At 39.7% G+C, this 20,280-nt stretch overlaps 1 protein-coding gene, 1 non-coding gene and 1 pseudogene across 8 annotated transcripts in view; 2 read left to right on the top strand and 1 right to left on the bottom strand.

Annotated features, from left to right (window-relative positions):
• DISC1 (DISC1 scaffold protein) overlaps positions 1 to 20,280 on the top strand; it is a 406,407-nt gene that overhangs the window by 31,815 nt on the left and 354,312 nt on the right. The window lies entirely within an intron of this gene.
• Positions 15,100 to 15,200, bottom strand: LOC111526234 (annotated as a pseudogene).
• LOC111526240 lies at positions 16,201 to 16,311 on the top strand. Its single transcript, XR_002726303.1, has one exon. It is a non-coding gene; the product is annotated as a U5 spliceosomal RNA (small nuclear RNA).

Genomic DNA, 20,280 nt, shown 5'->3' with positions numbered 1-20,280 from the left:
GTTGTTGGTATATAGGAATGTTAGCAATTTTTGCACATTGATTTTGTATCCTGAGACTGCTGAAGTTGCTTATCAGCTTAAGAAGCTTTTGGACTGAGATGATGGGTTTTCTAGATATAGGATCATGTCATCCGCAAACAAAGATAATTTGACTTCCCCTCTTCCCATTCAAATACTCTTTATTTTGTTCTCTTATCTGATTGCCCTGGCCAAAACTTCCAATACTATGTTGAATAGGAGTGGCAAGAGAGGACATCTTGTCTTGTGCTGTTTTTCGAGGGGAATGCTTCCAGCTTTTGCCCATTCGGTATGATATTGGCTGTGGGCTTGTCATATATGGCTCTTATTATTTTGAGGTATGTTCCTTCAATACCTAGCTTATTGGGAATTTTTAACATGAAGGATGCTGCATTTTATCAAAGGCCTTTTCTGCATATACTGAGATAATCATGTGGTTTTTGTCTTTTGCTCTGTTTATGTGATGAATCACATTTATTGATTTGCATATGTTGAACCAACTTTGTATCCTGGAGATGAAGCCAACTTGATTCTAGTGGATAAGCTTTTTGATGTGCTGCTGCATTCAGTTTGTCAGTATTTTACTGAAGATTTTTGTATTGATGTTCACTAAGGATATTGGACTGAGGTTTTCTTTTTTTTTGTTGCATCTCTGCCAGGTTTTGGTATCAGGATGATGCTGGCCTCATAGAATAAATTGGGGATGAGTCCCTCCTTTTCAATTTTTTGGAATAGTTTCAGTAGAAATGATACCCCTTCTTTGTACCTATGGTAGAATTCAGCTGTGAATCTATCTGTTCCTGAGCTTTTTTTGGTTGGTAAGCTATTTATTACTGTCTCAATTTCAGAACTCATTATCAGTCTATTCAGGTATTCAATTTCTTCCTGGTTAAGTCTTGGGAGGGTGTATGTGTCCAGGAATTTACCCATTTCTTCTAAATTTTTTAGTCTATGTGCATAGAGGTGTTTACAGTATTTTCTGATTGTCATTTGCATTTCTGTGGGGTTAGCGGTGATATCTCCCTTAACATTTTCGATTGTGTTTATTTGATTCTTCTCTTTTTCCCTCTTTATTAGTCTAGCAAGTGATCTATCTATTTTATTATTTTTTTTTTCAAAAAACCAACTTCTGCATTTGTTGATTTTTTTGAAAGGTTTTTCATGTCTCTGTCTTCTTCACTTATGCCCTTATCTTCGTTATTTCTTGTCTTCTACCTTTGGAGTTTGTTTGCTCTTAGTTCTCCAGTTCTCTAGTTGAGATGTTAGGTTGTTAACCTGAGATCTTTCTAGCTTTTGATATGGGCTTTTAATGCTCTAAATTTCCCTCTCAACACCACTTTACCTGTGTTCCAGAGATTCTGGTACATTGTCTCTTTGTTCTCATTAGTTTCAAAGAACTTATTAATTTCTGCCTTAATTTCATTATTTACCCAAGAGTCATTCAGGAGCAGGTTGTTCAGTTTCCATGTAGTTGTGTGGTTTTGAGTGAATTTCTTAATCTTGAGTTCTAGTTTGATGGTGCTGTGGTCTGAAAGACTGTTTGTTATGGTTTCAGCTCTTTTGCATTTGCTTAGGAGTGTTTTATTTCCAATTATGTGATCAATTTTAGAGTAAGTGCCATGTGTTGATGAGGAGGATGTATATTCTGTTGTTTTGTGTTGGATAATTCTGTAGATGTCTATCAGATCCAGTTGATCCAGGGCTGAGTTCGGGTCCTTACTGTCTTTATTAATTTTCTGTCTTGATTTGTCTAATATTGTCAGTGGGGTGTTAAAGTCTCCCACTATTATTGTGTGGGCTTCTAAGTAGTCTAAGTCTGTCATTCTCAAAGAACTTGCTTTATGAATCTGGGTGCTCCTGTATTGGATGCATATATATTTAGGATAGTTAGCTCTTCTTGTTGAATTGAACTCTTTACCATTATTAATGCCCTTCTTTGTCTTTTTTAATCTTTATTGGCTTAAAGTCTGTTTTGTCAGAAACTAGGATTGCAGCCTCTACTTTTTTCTGTTTTCCGTTTGCTTGGTAAATTTTCCTTCATCCCTTTATTTTGAGCCTGTGTATGTCTTTGCACGTGAGATGGGTCTCTTGAAGACAGACAGCACACCAGTGGGTCTTGGCTCTGTCCAGCTTGCCATTCTATGTCTTTTAATTGGGGCATTTAGCCCTTTATATATATCATATATAACATATATATAACACATATATGATATATATCATATGACATATATAACATATATAATATATATGTATTTTATATATTTTTTGAGATGGAGTTTCACTCTGTGTCGCCCAGGCTGGAGTGCAATGGTGCAGTCCCGGTTCACTGCAACCTCTGCCTACCGAGTTCAAGCAATTCTCCTGCCTCAGGCTCCTGAGTAGCTGGGATTACAGGCGCCTGCCATCTTTTAGTAGAGATGGGGTTTCACCATGTTGGCCAGGTTGGTCTTGAACTCTTGACCTCAGGTGATTTGCCTGCCTCAGCCTCCCAAAGTACTGGGATTACAGGTGTGAGCCACTGCGCCTGGCCTAGCCTATTTATATTTCAGGTTAGTATTGTCATATGTGAATTTGATCCTGTCATCGTGATGCTAGCTGGTTATTTTGCAGACTTGTTTATGTAGTTGCTTCATAGTGTCACTGGTCTGTATAGTTCAGTGTGTTTTTGTAGTGACTGGTAACAGTTTTTCCTTTTCATATTTAGTGCTTCCAGGTGGTGATGAATTCTCTCAGCCTTTGCTTCTCTGAAAAGGATCTTATTTCTCCTTCATTTATGAACCCTAGTTTGGTCAGATATGAAATCTTGGGTTAGAAATTCTTTTTTTTTAAGAATGTAGAATATTGGCCCACAATCTCTTCTGGCTTGTAGGGTTTCCATTGAGAGGTCCTCAGTTAGTCTGATGGGCTTCCCTTTGTAGGTGACCTGGCCTTTCTCTCTGGCTGCCCTTAGCATAAGGTTGAACTTGGAGAATCTGATGATTATGTGTCTTGGGATTGATCTTCTCATGGAGGATCCTACTGGGGTTCTCTGCACTTCCTGAATTTGAATGTTGGCCTATCTTGCTAGGTTGGGTAAGTTCTCTTGAATGATATCCTAAAGTGTGATTTCCAACTTGGTTCCATTCTCCCTGTCTCTTTCAGGTATCCCAATCAGTTGGAGGTTCGGTCTCTTCATATAATCCCATATTTCTTGGAGGTTTTGTTCATTCCTTTTCATTCTTTTTTCTCTATTCTTGTCTGCCTGTCTTATTTCAGAAAGATAGTCTTTAAGCTCTGAGATTCTTTCCTCCACTTGGTCTATTCTGCTGATGATACTTGTGATTGCATTGTAAGGTTCTCATACTGTGTGTTTTCAGCTCCATCAGCTTGGTTATGTTCTTTTCTAAACTGGCTATTCTGGCTATCAGCTCCTGTATTGTTTTATCATGATTCTTAGCTTCTTTGCATTGGGTTACAACATCTTCCTTTAACTCAGTGAAGTTTGTTATTACCCACCTTCTGAAGTCTACTTCTGTCAGTTCAGTCATCTTAGCCTTAGCCCAGTTCTGTTCCCTTGCTGGAGAGGTGTTACTGTCATTTGGAGGAGAATAGCCACTCTAGCTTTTTGAGTTTTCAGCACTGATTCTTTGCTTATCTTTGTGGGCTTTTCTACCTTCAATCTTTGAGGTTGCTGGCCTTTCAATAGGGTTTTGTGGGATTCTTTTTGTTGATGTTTTTCTTGTTGTTGTTTTCTGTTTGTTTCTCTTTTAATAGTCATGCCACTGTACCGTTGGGCTGCTGCAGTTTGCTGGGGGTCTGCTCTAGACCTTAGTTCCCTTGGTTTTTCCTATACCTGGAGATATCACCAGTGAAGTTTGCAAAACAGCAAAGATGGCAGCCAGCTCCTTCCTCTGGAAGCTCTGTCCCAGGGGGATACTGCTGGCCAGAACATAAGTGTAAGAGATGGCTGGAGACCCCTGTTTGGAGGTCTCACCCAGTCAGGTGGAATGGTATCAGGGACCCATTTAAAGATGGGTCTTGCTGCTTTTTGTCTGAGGAGGTGTTCTGCATTGTGGCAGACCCTTCCTCATCTGGACTGTTTGCATTCTCCAAAGCCAGCAGGCTGGAATGGTTGAGTCCACTGAACCAAAGAGATGGCAGCCGCCCCTCCCCCTGGGAGCTCTATCCAAGGGAGAGATCATAGAACCCTTGTCGGAGCCCCCACAGGGAGGTCTCTCCCAGTAAGGAGGAATGAATTGGGGTCCCACTTAAAGAAGCAGTCTGGCCACAGTGTGGCAAAGCAGCTGTGCTGTGTTGTGGGGGTCCCTTCCTCATCGGGATCATTTGTATTCTCCAAAGCTGGCAGGCTGGAAAAGCCAAGTCTACTGGACCAGAGAGATGGTGGCTGCCCCTCTCCCTGGAAACTTGGACCTATCTCAGGCAGATTCCAGCCTGTTGCTGTTGGCTGGCTGGAATTCTAAGCCAGTGGGTCTTAACTTGGGAGGTGCCTTGGAAATAGTTCCTGCAGAACAATGCTGCTTGGCTCACTGGATTCAGCCTCCTTCTTAGGGATATGTATGGAGGATTTCTCACCGTGCAGGGGATCCTGGGGCCAGAGTATATAAAACTCCTGCGTCTCTGTGTGTGCCTGAGTAGCTGCTCTGCTGAGACTCTACATAGCTCTGTGTATTGGACCCAAGGCCCTAGTGGCATTGGCTCATGAGGACATCTCCTGATCTGCAGGTTGCAGAGATCTGTGGGAGAAGTGTGGTTCCCTGGGTGAGGTTGCACAATTACTTACCACTTCCCTTGGCTGGGGGTCCGGGTTCCTTTGGTTCTGTGCTACTTCCTGGGTGGGCCATTGCCCCCTGTTCTTCATTCTCCATGGATCAAGTTGTTTGCCTAGTCAGTCTCAGTGTGAGAACCTGGATATTTCAGTTGAAGGTGTTGAATTCACTTGCTCCTTTTCATTCCTCTCTGTGAGTGCCACAGATCACAGCTTCTAATTGGGCATCTTGGAGCTTCCTTATTGGCCATCCACAATTGTTTCTTTTAATTCTGTAAAAATGATGTTGGCAAACCAGCAAATTCCTGACTGAGCATATTTCTTTCTTTCACATTACTTTAATATTATCTTTACTATTCCATTTTATTAGGAATTTTCTATTTTCCAACTTATTTCCCTAGAACTACAAACTTGGTAGGCACTAGGTCTGCTTTTCCAGTTATTGTAGGTGATGGTTTTATCACTGCATTTCTGAGTTTCCATCTTTCCACCCTCTGATTTTGGTTTCCTTGCTGTCCACTGCTTGATTACTAAGCTAGTGCCTGTTATTTTCTGTAGTCACTACTTCAAGGCACCAATGTCTATATTCCTTAACACCTGCTGTTGTAATATTAAAAAACTGGAGTTCTCAGTCCCTATCACTTTCAAAATTCGTTTTCTGCTCATGTAAATTACCTTTTCAGGCAGGGTTGTTGACATGGTGGAGAAAGGGTCTATTCCATGTAGTCATTCAGAAAATCAGGTGGTGCGGAACTCCTCCATTTTCAACATGTGGCATCTAAAGTCTTCCAGAGCATCCATAGCTAATCAGTAGACAGAAGAATAAACAAAGTATAACAATTGCAAAAAAAGTTTTTATAGGCAGGCCGAGAAGTGGTGGACATTTTTTTTGTTCACAATTTCATTGGCCAGGACTCAGTCACATGGCCACACATAGTTGCAAGGGAAGCTGGGAAATGTAGTCCAACTCTGTGTCCAGGAGAAAAGGGAAATGAGCTGGTGAACAGCTGTTAGTCTCTGCCTCAGTGCCCATGGAGCAGACTCTTCTAAGGGTCTTCTGTGTATTAACTCCCTTAATTCTATTAGTTAGGAACTATTGTGGTCCTCATTTTATAGATGGAAAATTGAAACACTGAGAGATTAAATAGTTGGCCCAAGGTCATATAACTAGTTACTGGTAGAGACAGGATTTGAATCTAGACTACCTTGCCTCAGGGCCTGAAACCCTATTCGTTACTCTAGACTGAGGAAATAGAATACAGTTAAAACATAAAAGTAAAATATAAAAATATGGTAAAAGTGAACTATAGACTTAAAGATTAAAAAGTGAGAAATAGATGTGATAAATTTGAAAAACCACGAACATAAAGAGAAATAAGTATGAGAATACCAGCTTAAAAGAATGATATAGAACATTCAATATAATATAAGGATAAAATGTGATAAATGAAACAATGGGTGAAGATTAAAGAAGGTAGAACTTAGGAAAAAGCTAATAAATACACATAAACTAAAAAAAAATACTGAAATGAAACAGTCATAAATACTACAAAGGAATAAAGATAAGTTAAATAAGTGAAATTAAGACAATCTTAATTTTCTTAAAATTAAGAAAAAATTAATTAAATAAGTGACAATCAAAATATTAAGAAGGGGAAAGCAAACTTAGGACTCAAATTCAGCAAGACATCTAAACATCTAAAGTTCAAAACAATGACAATATAGAAGTTTTCTGTACTCCAAATAATAAAAGGTGAAAATAAACTAAACATACACAATGATAAATGGAACTAAAATAATATAAAAATTACAGGCACTTAAGACTATGGAAGTTTAAAAATAAATTCATAGTAACAAGTAAAAGAAATAGCAGCATAAAGCCTGCTCTCACAGTGCTCCCATCTGAATCAGTGCTTGTGATTAGGGGCCCCTACTAGACATTCTCAGGGCTAAGAGTTGAGGGGTAAAGAAGGGGATTTCAGGGCTCCCTTACTGTATTGCACTCCAGCTCTAAAATGCCTGAGTGGAGTGGAGTCAGCAAACTGGTGGAGTAGTAAGGTCCAGGCCCATTTTCACCTACAGAACCATTAAAAACAAAACAGTAGTAAGGTCCAGGCCCTTTTTCACCTGCAGAGACATTAAAAACAAAACAAAACAACTTGAGATATTTAAAATAACTACTGGGCCAGTCGTGGTGGCTCACACCTGTAATCCCAGCACTTCGGGGGGAATGAGGCCAATGGATAACTTGAGGTCAGGAATTCAAGACCAACCTGGGCAGCATGGCAAAACCCCATCTCTATAAAAAATACAAAAATTAGCTAGGTGTGGTGGCCTGCACCTGTAATACCAGCTACTCAGGAGGCTGAGGCATGAGAGTCACTTGAACCTGGGAGGCTGAGGTTGCAGTGAGCTGAGATCCAGCATCTGCACTCCACTGCACTCCAGCCTGGACGACAGAGTAAGAATCTGTTGAAAGAAAAAAAACCTACTGGAACTCTGGGAAACAGTAAAATGTCTACAGCAATAAAGTGAAAATCCAGTTTTTTTTTTTTTAAAGCCACATTCAATAGTAGGTTCTAGAATATTTAAAAGACCAGTGCATACAAAATAATTATACTCTATGTTCATGTGTACACAATATGTAAAGATATAATTTGTGACATCAATAACAAAAAGGTGGGGATGGAGCTGTATAGAAGCAGAAATTTTGTATGCTTAAGTTGTATGCCTAAGTTAAGTTTGTATCAATTCAAAATAGATTGTTATAACTGTAGGATATTATATGTAATTCCCATTTCATATAATATGCCACAAAGAAAATATCTATAGAAGGTACACAAAAGGAAATGAAAAAGGCATCAAAATGTGCCTCTATTAAAAAAAGGTCGACTAAAACAAAGAAAACTGGTCATGGAGAAAATGAGGGGCAAAAAAACTGTAAGATATAAAGGAGGGAAATGGCAAAAGTAAGTCCTTCCATATTAGTAATCGAGACTCCATCTTAAACAAAACAAAACAAAAGAAACAAACAAGCAAACAAAAAAGTCCAATCAAAACCATAGATTGGCAGAATGAATTAAAGAAAAACATGATCTAACTGCATGCTATGAGAGACCCACTTTAGATCTAAAAACACTTTAGATCTAAAGGTTGAAAGTGAAAGTGTAGAACAAGATGTAAATAATAACAAAAAGAGAGCTTCAGTGTCTACACTAATATCATAAAATAGAATTTAAGTCAAAAATTGTTACAAGAGAAAAGGACATTATATGTTGATAAAAGCATCAATTTGCCTAGAAGATACAACAATTCAAAACATATATGCACCAAACATCAGAGCTCCACAATATACAAAGCAAGTGTTGACAGAAATGAAGGGAGTAGTAGACAACTCCGCAATCAAATGCCTGAATAATGCAGTATGTGAGCTAGTCCAGCCTCTTCCATGATTTCCACATCACTATGATGTGGACATCCTGGACATCTGCAGTCTTCAGTTACTTCTTGTTTCCTGCTGGCATTTAAGTTCCTTGTACTTTATGTGAATTCTTACTTCAGTTACACTGCCCCTACAACTTGCAATGAACATTCTCACTTAGGTTGTATCACTTTCCACCCTCCTGCCTGAAATCTGATGCTTTCCTTCAAGCTCCATTGCCACTAGGAAGCTTTTTTTATGAGCTAAGATTAATAACTTGCATCCTTTACTCTCCACGTGTTGCATATACCTATAGCACTCATTTAGCACATCACATTTGATACTTTTTTATTTGACACATGTAGCTATATTTAGCCTATTTGTTTGGTCTCCTCCATAACCAGAGCTTTATTTCCATGGAGGCTAATGCTCCTTTAAGTTTCTGACAATGAGCATTGTTATATAGATGCAGAATCTTATTTTTTTAATGAATTAACAGATGTCTCCCTAAATTAGGCCCAAATACTGATCTTAATCCTAAGAATTAGCTAATAGAAGCATCATAGGTATTAAGTTAGACAGATAAGGCCAAACTGTTTAATTTTGTGAGCTTCAGTTTCATGTGCTAATGCCATATCTATCTATCTATCTATCTATCTATCTATCTATCTATCTATCAATCAATCTATCCATCTATGTATATCTAGCTTGACCATCACAACAGTCTAAGGAGAAGCTATGCTTATCCCTGTTTTTCAGATGAAGAAACTGAGACCCAGAGACATTAAGCAATTTGCCAAAATTACCCAACTCACACATGAAAGAGTCAAGGTTTGAACCTAGATCTCCCTGACTCCACTGCTTATTTTAAACACCTACAATATTTACCTTTCAGTCCTTGAACTTAATCTTGCCTGATATCTAAGTTCAAGCCTTTCATTATCCATATCCCCCCATATCTAATGACAGTTGTGGTAGGCAGAATAATAACCCCCCAAAGATGTCTGCATCCCAATCCTGGAACCTATGAATATTTTACCTTGCGTGACAAAAAGGGACTTTGCAGATGAGATTAAGTTAAGGGTCTTTAGATGGAGAGACTATCTTTGCTATCCATGTGAACCCAGTGTAATCACAGGGTGCTCATAAAGGAAAAAGGGAGGCAGGAGTCAAAGTCAGAGAGAGATTTGAAGATGCTCAGCTGCTTTTGAAAATGGAGAAAGGGATCAAAGCCAAGGAGTTCACCGACACCTTGATTTTAGCCTAGTGAGACTCACTTTGACCTCCAGAACTGTAAAATAATAGATTTGTGTTGCTTGAAACCACTAAATTTATAGTAATTTGTTATGGCAGCAATAGGAGACTAATGCAGTTGACCCTTGAACAACATGGGTTTGAACTGTGAAAGTCCACTTCTACATGAATTTTTTTTAGTAAATATATTAGAGATACTTTTGGAGATTTGTGGCAACTTGAAAAAACAGACAGACCATATATCCTAGAAATATTTAAAAAATTAAGAAAAAGGTAGGTCATGAATACATAAAATATATGTAGATACTAGTCTATTTTATCATTTACTACCATAAAATAACGCACACATCTATTCTAAAAAGTAAAAATTTATCAAAACATATGCAAACAGACTGTACATGGCGTCCTTTGCAGTGGAGAGAAATAGAAACAACATAAAAATACATTATTAAATCATAATTGCATAAAATTAACTGTATATATAAGGTACTACTATAATAATTGCTGCATTGCCAGCTACATTGCTATTGTGGTGAGCTCATGTGTTGGAAGTATCCACTTAAAATGCCATGTGATGCTAACTGTCTGCACATGAGCAGTTTATCTCTCCAGTAAATTGCATATTGCAATAAAACTTATCTCTTTCAACTCTCACATATTTTTTGTGTTTAGGGCAATACTATAAACTTTGAATGACATGGTGGGACTAATACGAAGTGCCACTACTGATGCTGGAAGTGCTCCCAAAAAGCAGAGAAAAGTCATGACATTACAAGTAAAAGCTGAATTGTTTGATATGTGCTATAAATTGAGGTCTGCACTGTGGTTGCTCACCATTTCAGACAGATGATTCAGTTTGTAAGCAGACAACGTAAACTTACGATATCAATAAGTACAGTACAGTAGTGTAAATACATTTTCTCTTCCTTATATTTTCTTGATAATATTTTCTTTTCCCTAGCTTACCTTGATTGTGAGAATATAATACATATATCATACAAAATATGTGTTAATTGACCATTTCTGTTATCAATAAGGCTTCTGGTCAACAATAGCCTATTAGTAGGTAAGATTTTGAAGAGTCAGAAGTTATAGTGAATTTTAACTGTGCAGGTGATTGATGCCTAATTCCCATGTTGTTCAAGGGCCAATGGTACAATAGGTTTTCTGTTTTCCTTTCCCTCCTGATGATTTCTGAACTAGTTCTACAAAGTTTCCTCTTTGCCTTTGCGTCTCTTCCTCCCACTGCCACCATTCAGATTGTTTCAGAGCGGCACTTCCTCAGCTTCATCATCACCCTCTGTGGGTATGGGAGGACTCTCACTTCCACTAAAGACCGTGCCACACTAATTGCCTTTCTGGCTCTTTTCTCTTAAAAGGTAGTGCTTATAAAGGAAAAGAATAGTCCATATGTAGTCTTAGTAGGATAGGGAATAGTAGGTCTTTACCTCCCTTAATCCAAATGCTAGATCTCCTCAGTGCAAGCCAAGGTAATGCTTATTTTTTTGGCACCCACATCACATCCACTGCTCACTCAGGTTGAGTTTATTGATAACTACAACCCCAAGCTTTTCATGTCATATTAAAGCAAAAGCTATTTTGAGCTGTTCCTGTATCTTGTAGAATGTCTGCCATCTTGTGTCATGTAGCTTTTGTCTCAAAGAGAAAAAAGAAAAGCATGGTACTGAATTAATCTCTCCAGGGAAAGATTTAAAGACTAGGATAATAAGGAGAGACAGATGGAATTCTGAGAGAAATATGGCAAATTATAGAGCAAATCTAATTAAAGGGCCATGGGAACTTCTCCCTGGCGCATAAATAAAATATGACAATCAGTGTCTGCTAAGAAACCCTTAGCAAATAGCTAGTCTCATTTTTTAAATTTATCATTACATAGAAGTGTTATCTTTTAACAAATAGTGGTATGATGCAAAAGAAGCTGAGAAAAGCAAATAGACACAGGCCAGGTGGCTGCCCATTCTCTCTACCCACCCCTCCCTACATACGCTTCAGATGGCATAGGCTCTCCCAGCCATTTTTTTTTTTTTTTTTTTTTTGAGTTGGAGTCTGGCTCTGTGGCCCAGGCTGGAGTGCAGTGGCCAGATCTCAGCTCACTACAAGCTCCGCCTCCCGGGTTTACGCCATTCTCCTGCGTCAGCCTCCCGAGTGGCTGGGACTACAGGCGCCGCCACCTCACTAGGCTAGTTTTTTGTGTTTTTTTAGTAGAGACGGGGTTTCACCGTGTTAGCCAGGATGATCTTGATCTCCTGACCTCGTGATCCGCCCGTCTCGGCCTCCCAAAGTGCTGGGATTACAGGCTTGAGCCACCGCGCCCGGCCCCAGGCATTTCAATACAAGACACATCTCTGACCTGGCCAGCTTGAAGGATACAATGAAAGGATCTTAGTGAAGGAAAAAGGTGTTCATCTTCACCCCATCGTAATGGGCTCCGAGGAGGACTGGCAACCTGCAGAATCTGGAGAGGAGAGGTCAGGACTGGCTGCAGAGGAGGAAGCTGCTGAGGTGATTAGGAATTCTCAGACAGGGCCTTGTTCTTTCCCTTTCAATTAAAAATGGCAGTGCCTCAAACCCTCTGGGCTTCCTGGACTTTGTGTTTAAATGTTTATGCATTTTCAGGAGAATAGTCAAACAATGTAGCTAAGACGTGGTACCTTCAAAGCTGGCAAACCAGCTGGCTTCCCTGCTATGATCCCCTTGCACAGCCTGGCCCTTCAGAAAAGAGCCTGTATTCTGAAGGAAGTCCTTACAGAGTGGCTTGGATCTACTACCCCTTAAAAGAAGGAGGAACTGGTGAAATTATTTCCATTAACTTTAAGGTACCCAAGAGGACAACAGAGGTCTTATTCTTTTTGGTTTGGATAAATCTGGGGCAGTGCAAAGGTTGCCAAGGGAGGTAGGAAGAAAAGTTTAATTTGCACACTTGAGCTTTACAGTCTGTCTGACTTCATTGGAGTTTACCTCTTTTTAAATTGTAGACTCAGGGCTTAAATACTTCCTTACCTTCAGTGATCTTTCCTGAGCCCTCCTGTTCCTGATAAGCTGCAGGGCAGTGCTTTTGTTCCTATGACGTGTTGTCATATTAACACACACACCCAGAGTGGTTACCGTGTTCACTTCCCCTGGATGTGCTTCATCTTCATTGAGTTAAAACCAAATTGCTTTCTACTTCAGTAAATCCAATTCAGCCTTCTTACTGACCATAGGTTGAAGTTTTAACTTAAAATTCCCTTTCTTTTAAAAATTAGCAATTCAAATTCAAGGTGGTAAAGCAGCCCACATTCTGAGACTGCTGGTGTTGGAAAGGGCTTTGGCTATCATCTGTCCTGCGTGATGATTCTGTTGAATTATCTCAAGGACAGAATAGTCATTACTTTGAACAGATTAGGAATGATGTAAATGAAAGTGCTTTGTAAATTGTAGGACATTTAAAAAAATAAATATCATTAGCATTTATAAAGATGCTTTTTCCATTGTTGCCAATGTTACTTATTTTTTAAAACCACTTTATTGAGGTCTTATTGACATAAAAAAGCTGTACATACTTAGCTGGGCATGATGGGGGGTGCCTGTAATCCCAGCTATTTGGGAGGCCCAGGCTGGAGAATTACTTGAACCTGGGAAGGCGAGGTTGCAGTGAGCCGAGATTGCACTATTGCACTCCAGCCTGGGTGACACAGCAAGACTCTGTCTCAAAAAAAAAAAAAAAAGAAAAAAGAAAAAAGCAAAGCAAAGCTGTACATACTTAATGCATACATCTTGATAAGTTTCAGGATAACTGCAACACATTTGTGAAAATCACCTGTGAATCCCACTTGTGAAACCAAACATTAAACAGGTCCCTCAACTCCCAAAGTTTCTTCTTTATTATTACTATGATTAATTGTTTTTGGTAAAAGCATATAACATAAAATCTACCCTAGGCAAATTTTAAGTATACAATGCAGTGTTTGTTAGCTATAGGCATTATGCTGTATAGTACGGCAGACTGTACTTGTTAGCTTAAAGTTCACATATTATAACATGGGTTTTCCTGTTGAACTCCTGTCTTCCTTCTTGTGGGTATAAACTAGAATAACTTGACAGATCGCTTGCGAACATCTTTCGCCTCCAGCAGCCATTCCTGTCCAGGTGTGGGATGTGCAACCCAGTGGTCCAAGAGATGATTTTCAGAGTCACAAGGACATGGCGTGGGTACCACTGACTCACACTCTCCTGCTAAGGCAAAAGTCTCAATTTGCTGCTAGTGCATCTTTAACCTTCTCTAACACTCATTTCCCTTTGTAGTAAAGACAGAGCTCAGCAGACTTCTGTCCCAAAATCTTTGGCCAACAGCAAAAAGCTGTTTTATTGTCATTGTCTTTATTTGTATGGTTATCTTCTAATTATGGTGAGTGATTTTCATATCCCAGTGATAATAGTGATACCAAAAAAGAATACAAGTATCTTTTAAATTGACAAGCACCATGAAGTGGTTTCAGACTGGCTGGTGTTTGGGACATGGCTTTCCAGGGAACTTGAGAGATGGGCCATGGATCAGATCACTGCTCACTGTGACAGACAACACACAATTTGCCATTTCCCATGGCAGTCTTTGACATATCTGAAGTCAGCGCTCATGTGTCTCTTCAGCCTTTCCTTCTTTGGGCCTCACACTTCCAGTTTCTTCACATGTTCCTTATTTGATGTCTTCCCACAATGATAACTGGAGTCTATCAGGTTTTCTTTTGAGGGAGCTCCCTGTTCATCATTTTTATAGAAGGAGGCCTTGTTCTGATATCAGAGAGCAGTTCCTCAAGTTGGTTGAGAAGGGAAAGTCAGGGAGCAAAGGAGAGTTAACAGGGATGACTTGGAAGAATTGCAGTGAGGGGAATGCCTGGGAATTGTTAGGAGAACACGTAAGTCCTTAGGTGTCTTTATGTTGGTGTACAAAATAGGAGTTATCAAAACTATGAAAACTCTGGAAGATAACCAAGGCAGTACTATTCAGGACATGGGCATGGGCCAAGATTTCATGATGAAGATGCCAAAGCAATTGCAACAAAAGCAAAAACTGACAAATAGGATCTAATTAAACCTAAGAGCTTTTGCACAGCAGAAAAAACTAACAACAGAGTAAACAGGCAATGTATACAATGATAGAAAATTTCTTACCCACTATGCATCCAACGAAGGTTGGATCTAGCATCTATAGGGAACTTAAACGAATTTACAAGAAAAAAACTAAACAGCCCCATTAAAAAGTGGGCAAAAGACATGAACAGACACTTTTCAAAAGAAGACATACATGCAGACAACAATCATATGAAAAAAGCTCAACATCACTGATCATAAGAGAAGTGCAAATCAAAACCACAATGAGATACCATCTAACACTAGTCAGATGGATATTATTAAAAAGTAAAAATAACAGATGCTGGCATGGTTGTGGAGAAAAGAAAACCCTTATATGCTGTTGGCGGGAGTGTAAATTAGTTCAGCCATTGTGGAAGACAGTGTGGTGATTCCTCAAAGACCTAATGACAGAAATACCATTTGACCCAACAATTCTATTACTGGGTATATACCCAAAGGAATATAAATCTTTCTGTTATAAAGACACATGCATGTGTATGTTCATTGCAGCACTATTCACAACAGCAAAGATATGGAGTCCTTATGCAGCATCCATGCTAATCTTCTCTATATCATTCCAATTTTAGTATATGTGCTGCCGAATCAATCTAAATGCCCATCAGTGATAGACTGGATAGAGAAAATGTGGTACATATACACCATGGAATACTATGCAGCCATAAAAAGAACACGATAGGGACCTGGATGGAGCTGGAGGCCATTATCCTTAGCAAACTGAGGCAGGAACAGAAAACCAAACACTGCATGTTCTCACTTATTAGTGGGAGCTAAATGGTGAGAACACATGGGCACATAGAGGGGAACAATGCACAGGCAATAGGGCCTATTGAAGAATGAAGAGTTGAAGGAGGAAGAGGACCAGGAAAAATAATTAAATGGGTACTAGGCTTCATACCTGGGTGATGAAATAATTTGTACAACAAACCTCTGTGACACAAGTTTACCTGTGTGCCCCAAACTTAAATAAATGTGCCTCTGAACTTAAAAGTTAAAAAAAAAAAACTCGGCTGGACGCGATGGCTCACGGCTGTGGTCCCAGCACTTCGGGAGGCCGAGGTGGGCAGATCACAAGGTCAGGAGATCGAGACCATCCTGTGAATGGTGAAACCCCATCTCTACTAAAAACACAAAAAATTATCCGGGCGCAGTGGTGGGTGCCTGTAGTCCCAGCTACTCAGGAGGCTGAGGCAGGAGAATGGCATGAACCCGGGAGGCGGAGCTTGCAGTGAGCCGAGATCGCACCACTGCACTCCAGCCTAGGCAACTGAGGGTGACTCCGTCTCAAAAAAAAAAAAAAAAAAAAAAGCAAAACCCAAAAATAAAATAGGGGTTATAAGCCAAATTTGTGCAACAGCGGTACATGTGTAAAGACTGTCGAGATTGGGTTGAAAAGTCTGTGAGAGTGCCTTTTCATCTTGCTTCTCTGAGCCTTGAGGCTCCCATCTCTAAAACTGGTTGAAATGAGGTATTGTATGGAAAAGGCTTTGGTAAACCAGGAAGTGCTATACAAATGTCAAATACTAGTTTTTTCATTAGTTATATTGTTATTTTATGTCTCTGTTATAACATTGACATTCTGTTCAGTGTTTATCCTGGTTTCTCTTAAGATCATATAAATCTTGCGCCTTTTATGAAAGATTTCCATGGAGAGGAATAACTGTGAGACTTAAACCAATTTTTCAGCTTTTTATAAAAGGATCCGGCACTCTCCAGTAGTCCTTTCATAAAAGAGCCTTGCCTTTCCCAAGTCCATTGTTGTGATTTATTGCTTGCTTGTTGGGATTTCACCATCCAGAGGTTTTTATCAAGAAAGCCTACAGCTGTTATAGTATCCAAATCTATGCATGTTAAATTATTTTTTTGTCTTTATAATGTCTGGCAACCTGGCTGGGTATAAAATTCTTGAGCACACCCTGCTCCCCACCTCCATCCAAACTATATAGAGAGGGTTACTTGGTGTTGAATATTGCCTTGGAAGCCAGCTTTAATGTTGCCCTTTGTACATGACTTGAGTTTTCTCAGAGGATCAGTCAGGATTCATTCTTTTTTTCTTTGGATTTCAGTGATTTTACCAGGACATCTTGGTGTTGGTCATAATATTTCAATTTGTTTTTTGGGAGCTGTGTGATCTTTTCTTTGTAGGTTTAGTTTGATTTCCTATTTATTTTTTCTTTTCAAGGGACACTAATTTTCCATATTTTTGTTTGCCTTGTGTATATATCATCTTCCCTTTCATTATTTTTCTTTACCTTTTCCTTTGCATTTTGCTATTTTCTCAAGTTGATATTCCATGCCATTGACTCTATTTTCAGCTGTAACTGTACCTCTTGCTGCTTCTGAGATGACTTCATATTATGAACGAACTGAGCAGAACACCCAGGCAGGCATCAGCTGGCCTATGGTAAATCTTCCTAGATTATCTTCTCCCCAGCCCGACACATGCTTGAACTCTCCATTCTCCTGAGTAAAGGACCTTACAAAAACACTCCTTAAGAACTGGAGAAGGTTGTATTGGTTTTAGTGTCTGCCATTAATTTTATCCATATTTTACAGTATTTGGCATATATTCTCATGGTTTTAAGAAGCAATATAGTGTTCAGAGCATAGTTATGGAGAAAACTGCCTGAGTTTTAATTTAAAATTTTCCAGTTGTTAGCCATGTGAGGTTGGGCAAGCTACTTAACCTCTTGATTCCTCAGTTTTCCTCATTTGTAGAAGGGGGTTAGTAATAGCACTGCTGTGAGATGAAATGAATTAATGTTTGTAAAATGCTTATAACCCTGCTGGGTACAAAGTAGGTGTCTTTGAAGTGATCATAAGATGCATTGTCAATAAACTTTTCTCCTCCATTTCTCAATCACTAAGACATGTGCATTTATCCCAGACCCTCGCATAAAAAGCCAGTGCCCATTGTGTGCAGAATAGGGTAGGAATGAGGCCAGACTTCCTGGGATCTAGTCCTGGAGCAGAGCTAGCACTAACCAGCTGTGTTACTTATTTCCTATAAACCTCAGTGATCTTATCTTAAAAATAAGGTGATAATGATCATTACCTCATTCAGTTTTGCAAGAATTAATTGACATAAAATGTATTAAGAGCTTAGAATATGTCTGGCACTTAGTACGTGCTCAGTGAGTTTATGATTGCGTAAATGGACATCAGATTATGTCAGATCTGTCAAGCTAGTTTTTTATTTTTATTTTTCCAATCCCTCTCTGATTCTTTTCTACGTCACATCTGTTATATGTGCGATTTTAAAGCTTTGTGATTTTGGGAGGAAGAGTAATGGGAATTGAATAACGTGGGCAGTCACTGGGCTGGTACTATAATAATATTTGATCCATAGCTATTGGGATAAGACCATGTTATCAACATGTAGAAAGTAGCAATAGTAAAACATTTCATTTCTATGGCACTTTGGAGTTTACCACGTATTTTCTAATGTCCTGTCTAATTTAAACACAAAGAAAATACGAAGTGCAGGGAAACAACTGATGTTCTTTTTGTCTCGTCACCAGGCTAGGTGTGACCTGGGTGTGCAGCCTCAGCTCGGTGATCTCAGACATCATCAGAGCGGCCCTCTGCAGTACACTGAAGCACTTGTTGCTTACACAGAGTACCTGTATATGTTATGCTAAGCATTGTAGGAAACTGTAAGAAAAGCAGCTTTGTATGGTCTTCGTGGCCATGTGTATGTAGTTCTGCCTAAGAGCAAAGTTAAATGAACTTATAGCCAATATAACGACACAGCCTGATGACAGAAAAAAATTCCCCAAATAACCTTGAAACTCACCCAGAAGGAGCGAGGATTTGTGTAGTGTTCCAGATGTCCCTTTGTTTTCACCCCATTCCTACCCCTGCCCAGGCTTACCTTTGCTGTCACTGGGGCTCTTTTGGAGGCTGGAAGGATTTTAATCCTGTCTGGTCCTTTCCCAAGATTAGTGGTGTAATTGAAAATGTGCCCACAAGCATAGTCTCTGAATTGGTGGATTTAAAACAAAGCTGATGAGAGACTTCCAACAGTAAGGGTGTAAAAAGAAAATATCTCTTTAAAAGATGTTATTGATAACGAAAAAGTGAGACCGTCGATACTCTTACACACCTGGTGGGGGCTTTATACAGATTCAGAGGCATCCGTATGTGTCCTGCTTATTGGTCCTTAGGCTACTCCCACCCACAAAGTGTCGCACTCTCTTGGTGGACCCGCCAAAATGACACATCTTTTTGCTTTGAGATGATCGCTGGGTTCTGGGGTTTGTCTCCCTGCCTCTTCCCCAGCCCTACCCTAATGCACATTTTAGTGTGGCTTAGCTCTGTTGCCTTTGTGGTTGTTAACACTCAATCTCAGAGACAAAGACGTAGGCAGGAAGGAGGATCTATTGTGAACTGGTTGGAACTGGATTTCTGACCCTAAGAAAATAGTTCACCTTATCATCAGATAGAGATGCTATTTGTACATTTCTCTCTCATACATGTACATTTACTCTCAAAATTTCCTGGGCTTGTAGGTCTCTCGAGGTGGCTGAGAGACCCTAGAAGGTACCAGTGTACAACTGGGCCACATCCTTAAAGATGCTGTGTGAGAGACAGCCACAGAGGCCCGTGCGCGCCATTGCCCTCATCCCTTGGCAGCTCTCTGGCTGAGGGCTTTCTCTGTCTTTGTCTTCTCTTGTCTTCAAGATCCTTCTTACTTCCTTGTCCAATGTGTGACATCTTTTCCTCCATGAGCTCAATTTTTCTGTTCCAAATAGCTCTAGTCTGCTGGTATATTGCATTTGTTTTTTCTTTCTTTCTTTCTTTTTTTTTTTTTTGAGACGGAGTCCCCCGAGTTGTCCAGGCTGGAGTGCGATGGCACGATCTCGGCTCACTGCAACCTCTGCTTCCTGGGTTCAAGCGATTCTCCTGCCTCAGCCTCCCAAGTAGCTGGGATTACAGGCATGTGCCTCCACACCCAGCTAATTTTTGTATTTTTAGTAGAGATGGGGTTTCACCATGTTGGTCAGGCTGGTCTCGAACTCTTGTCCTAGTGATCCACCCGCCTCGGCCTCCCAAAATGCTGGGATTACAGGCGTGGGCCACCATGCCCAGCGTCTGCTGGTATATTGTACTCCTTTCTCTCTGTTTAGTTAAATTATTTCTACTTTGTCTTGATATATAACAGTGGTATATTAGTCTCAATCCTTTGGAACATTTTTAGGTCCTGATGCTATCATCTATTATGTTGAAGAGGACAGGTCAAAGGAAAGAGCCCTGTGGGACCTTCCCTGTGACCATTTAGGATTTAGAGCCACTTGGCCTGAAACTGTTATTCCCCAGCTACAAATCCATCTACCTGTCCCACCGTTCTGTGTCTCCGGCCTCCACTTCCACACGTGGAAATCAGGAGAGGCCACGTCTTAAATCCTTTTGGTAAAATCCAGACATTTATGACCTCTACCTCTCCCATGGTTTACCATGCCTGATCCACAGTAGAGTCCTTAAGAAATACTATTGTCTTTTCCCCATTTCTTATTTCCTGTTTAAATAAAATAAATTTGATATTTGTCTTTCTAGTGTGTTGACATGTCTCCTATTCTCCCAAATTCCTCAAAGACCAGTGTAGCAATTTACCAATCTCATTTTCACATTCCTTCAGTGCAATAAGTGAATTAAAGCCAATTTATTATCC

Source organism: Piliocolobus tephrosceles, chromosome 1 (assembly GCF_002776525.5).
Source record: "Piliocolobus tephrosceles isolate RC106 chromosome 1, ASM277652v3, whole genome shotgun sequence".
Classification (NCBI taxonomy): domain Eukaryota; kingdom Metazoa; phylum Chordata; class Mammalia; order Primates; family Cercopithecidae; genus Piliocolobus; species Piliocolobus tephrosceles.
The sequence above is the reverse complement of the archived record's forward strand: the minus strand, read 5'-3'. Positions and strand labels throughout refer to the sequence as shown.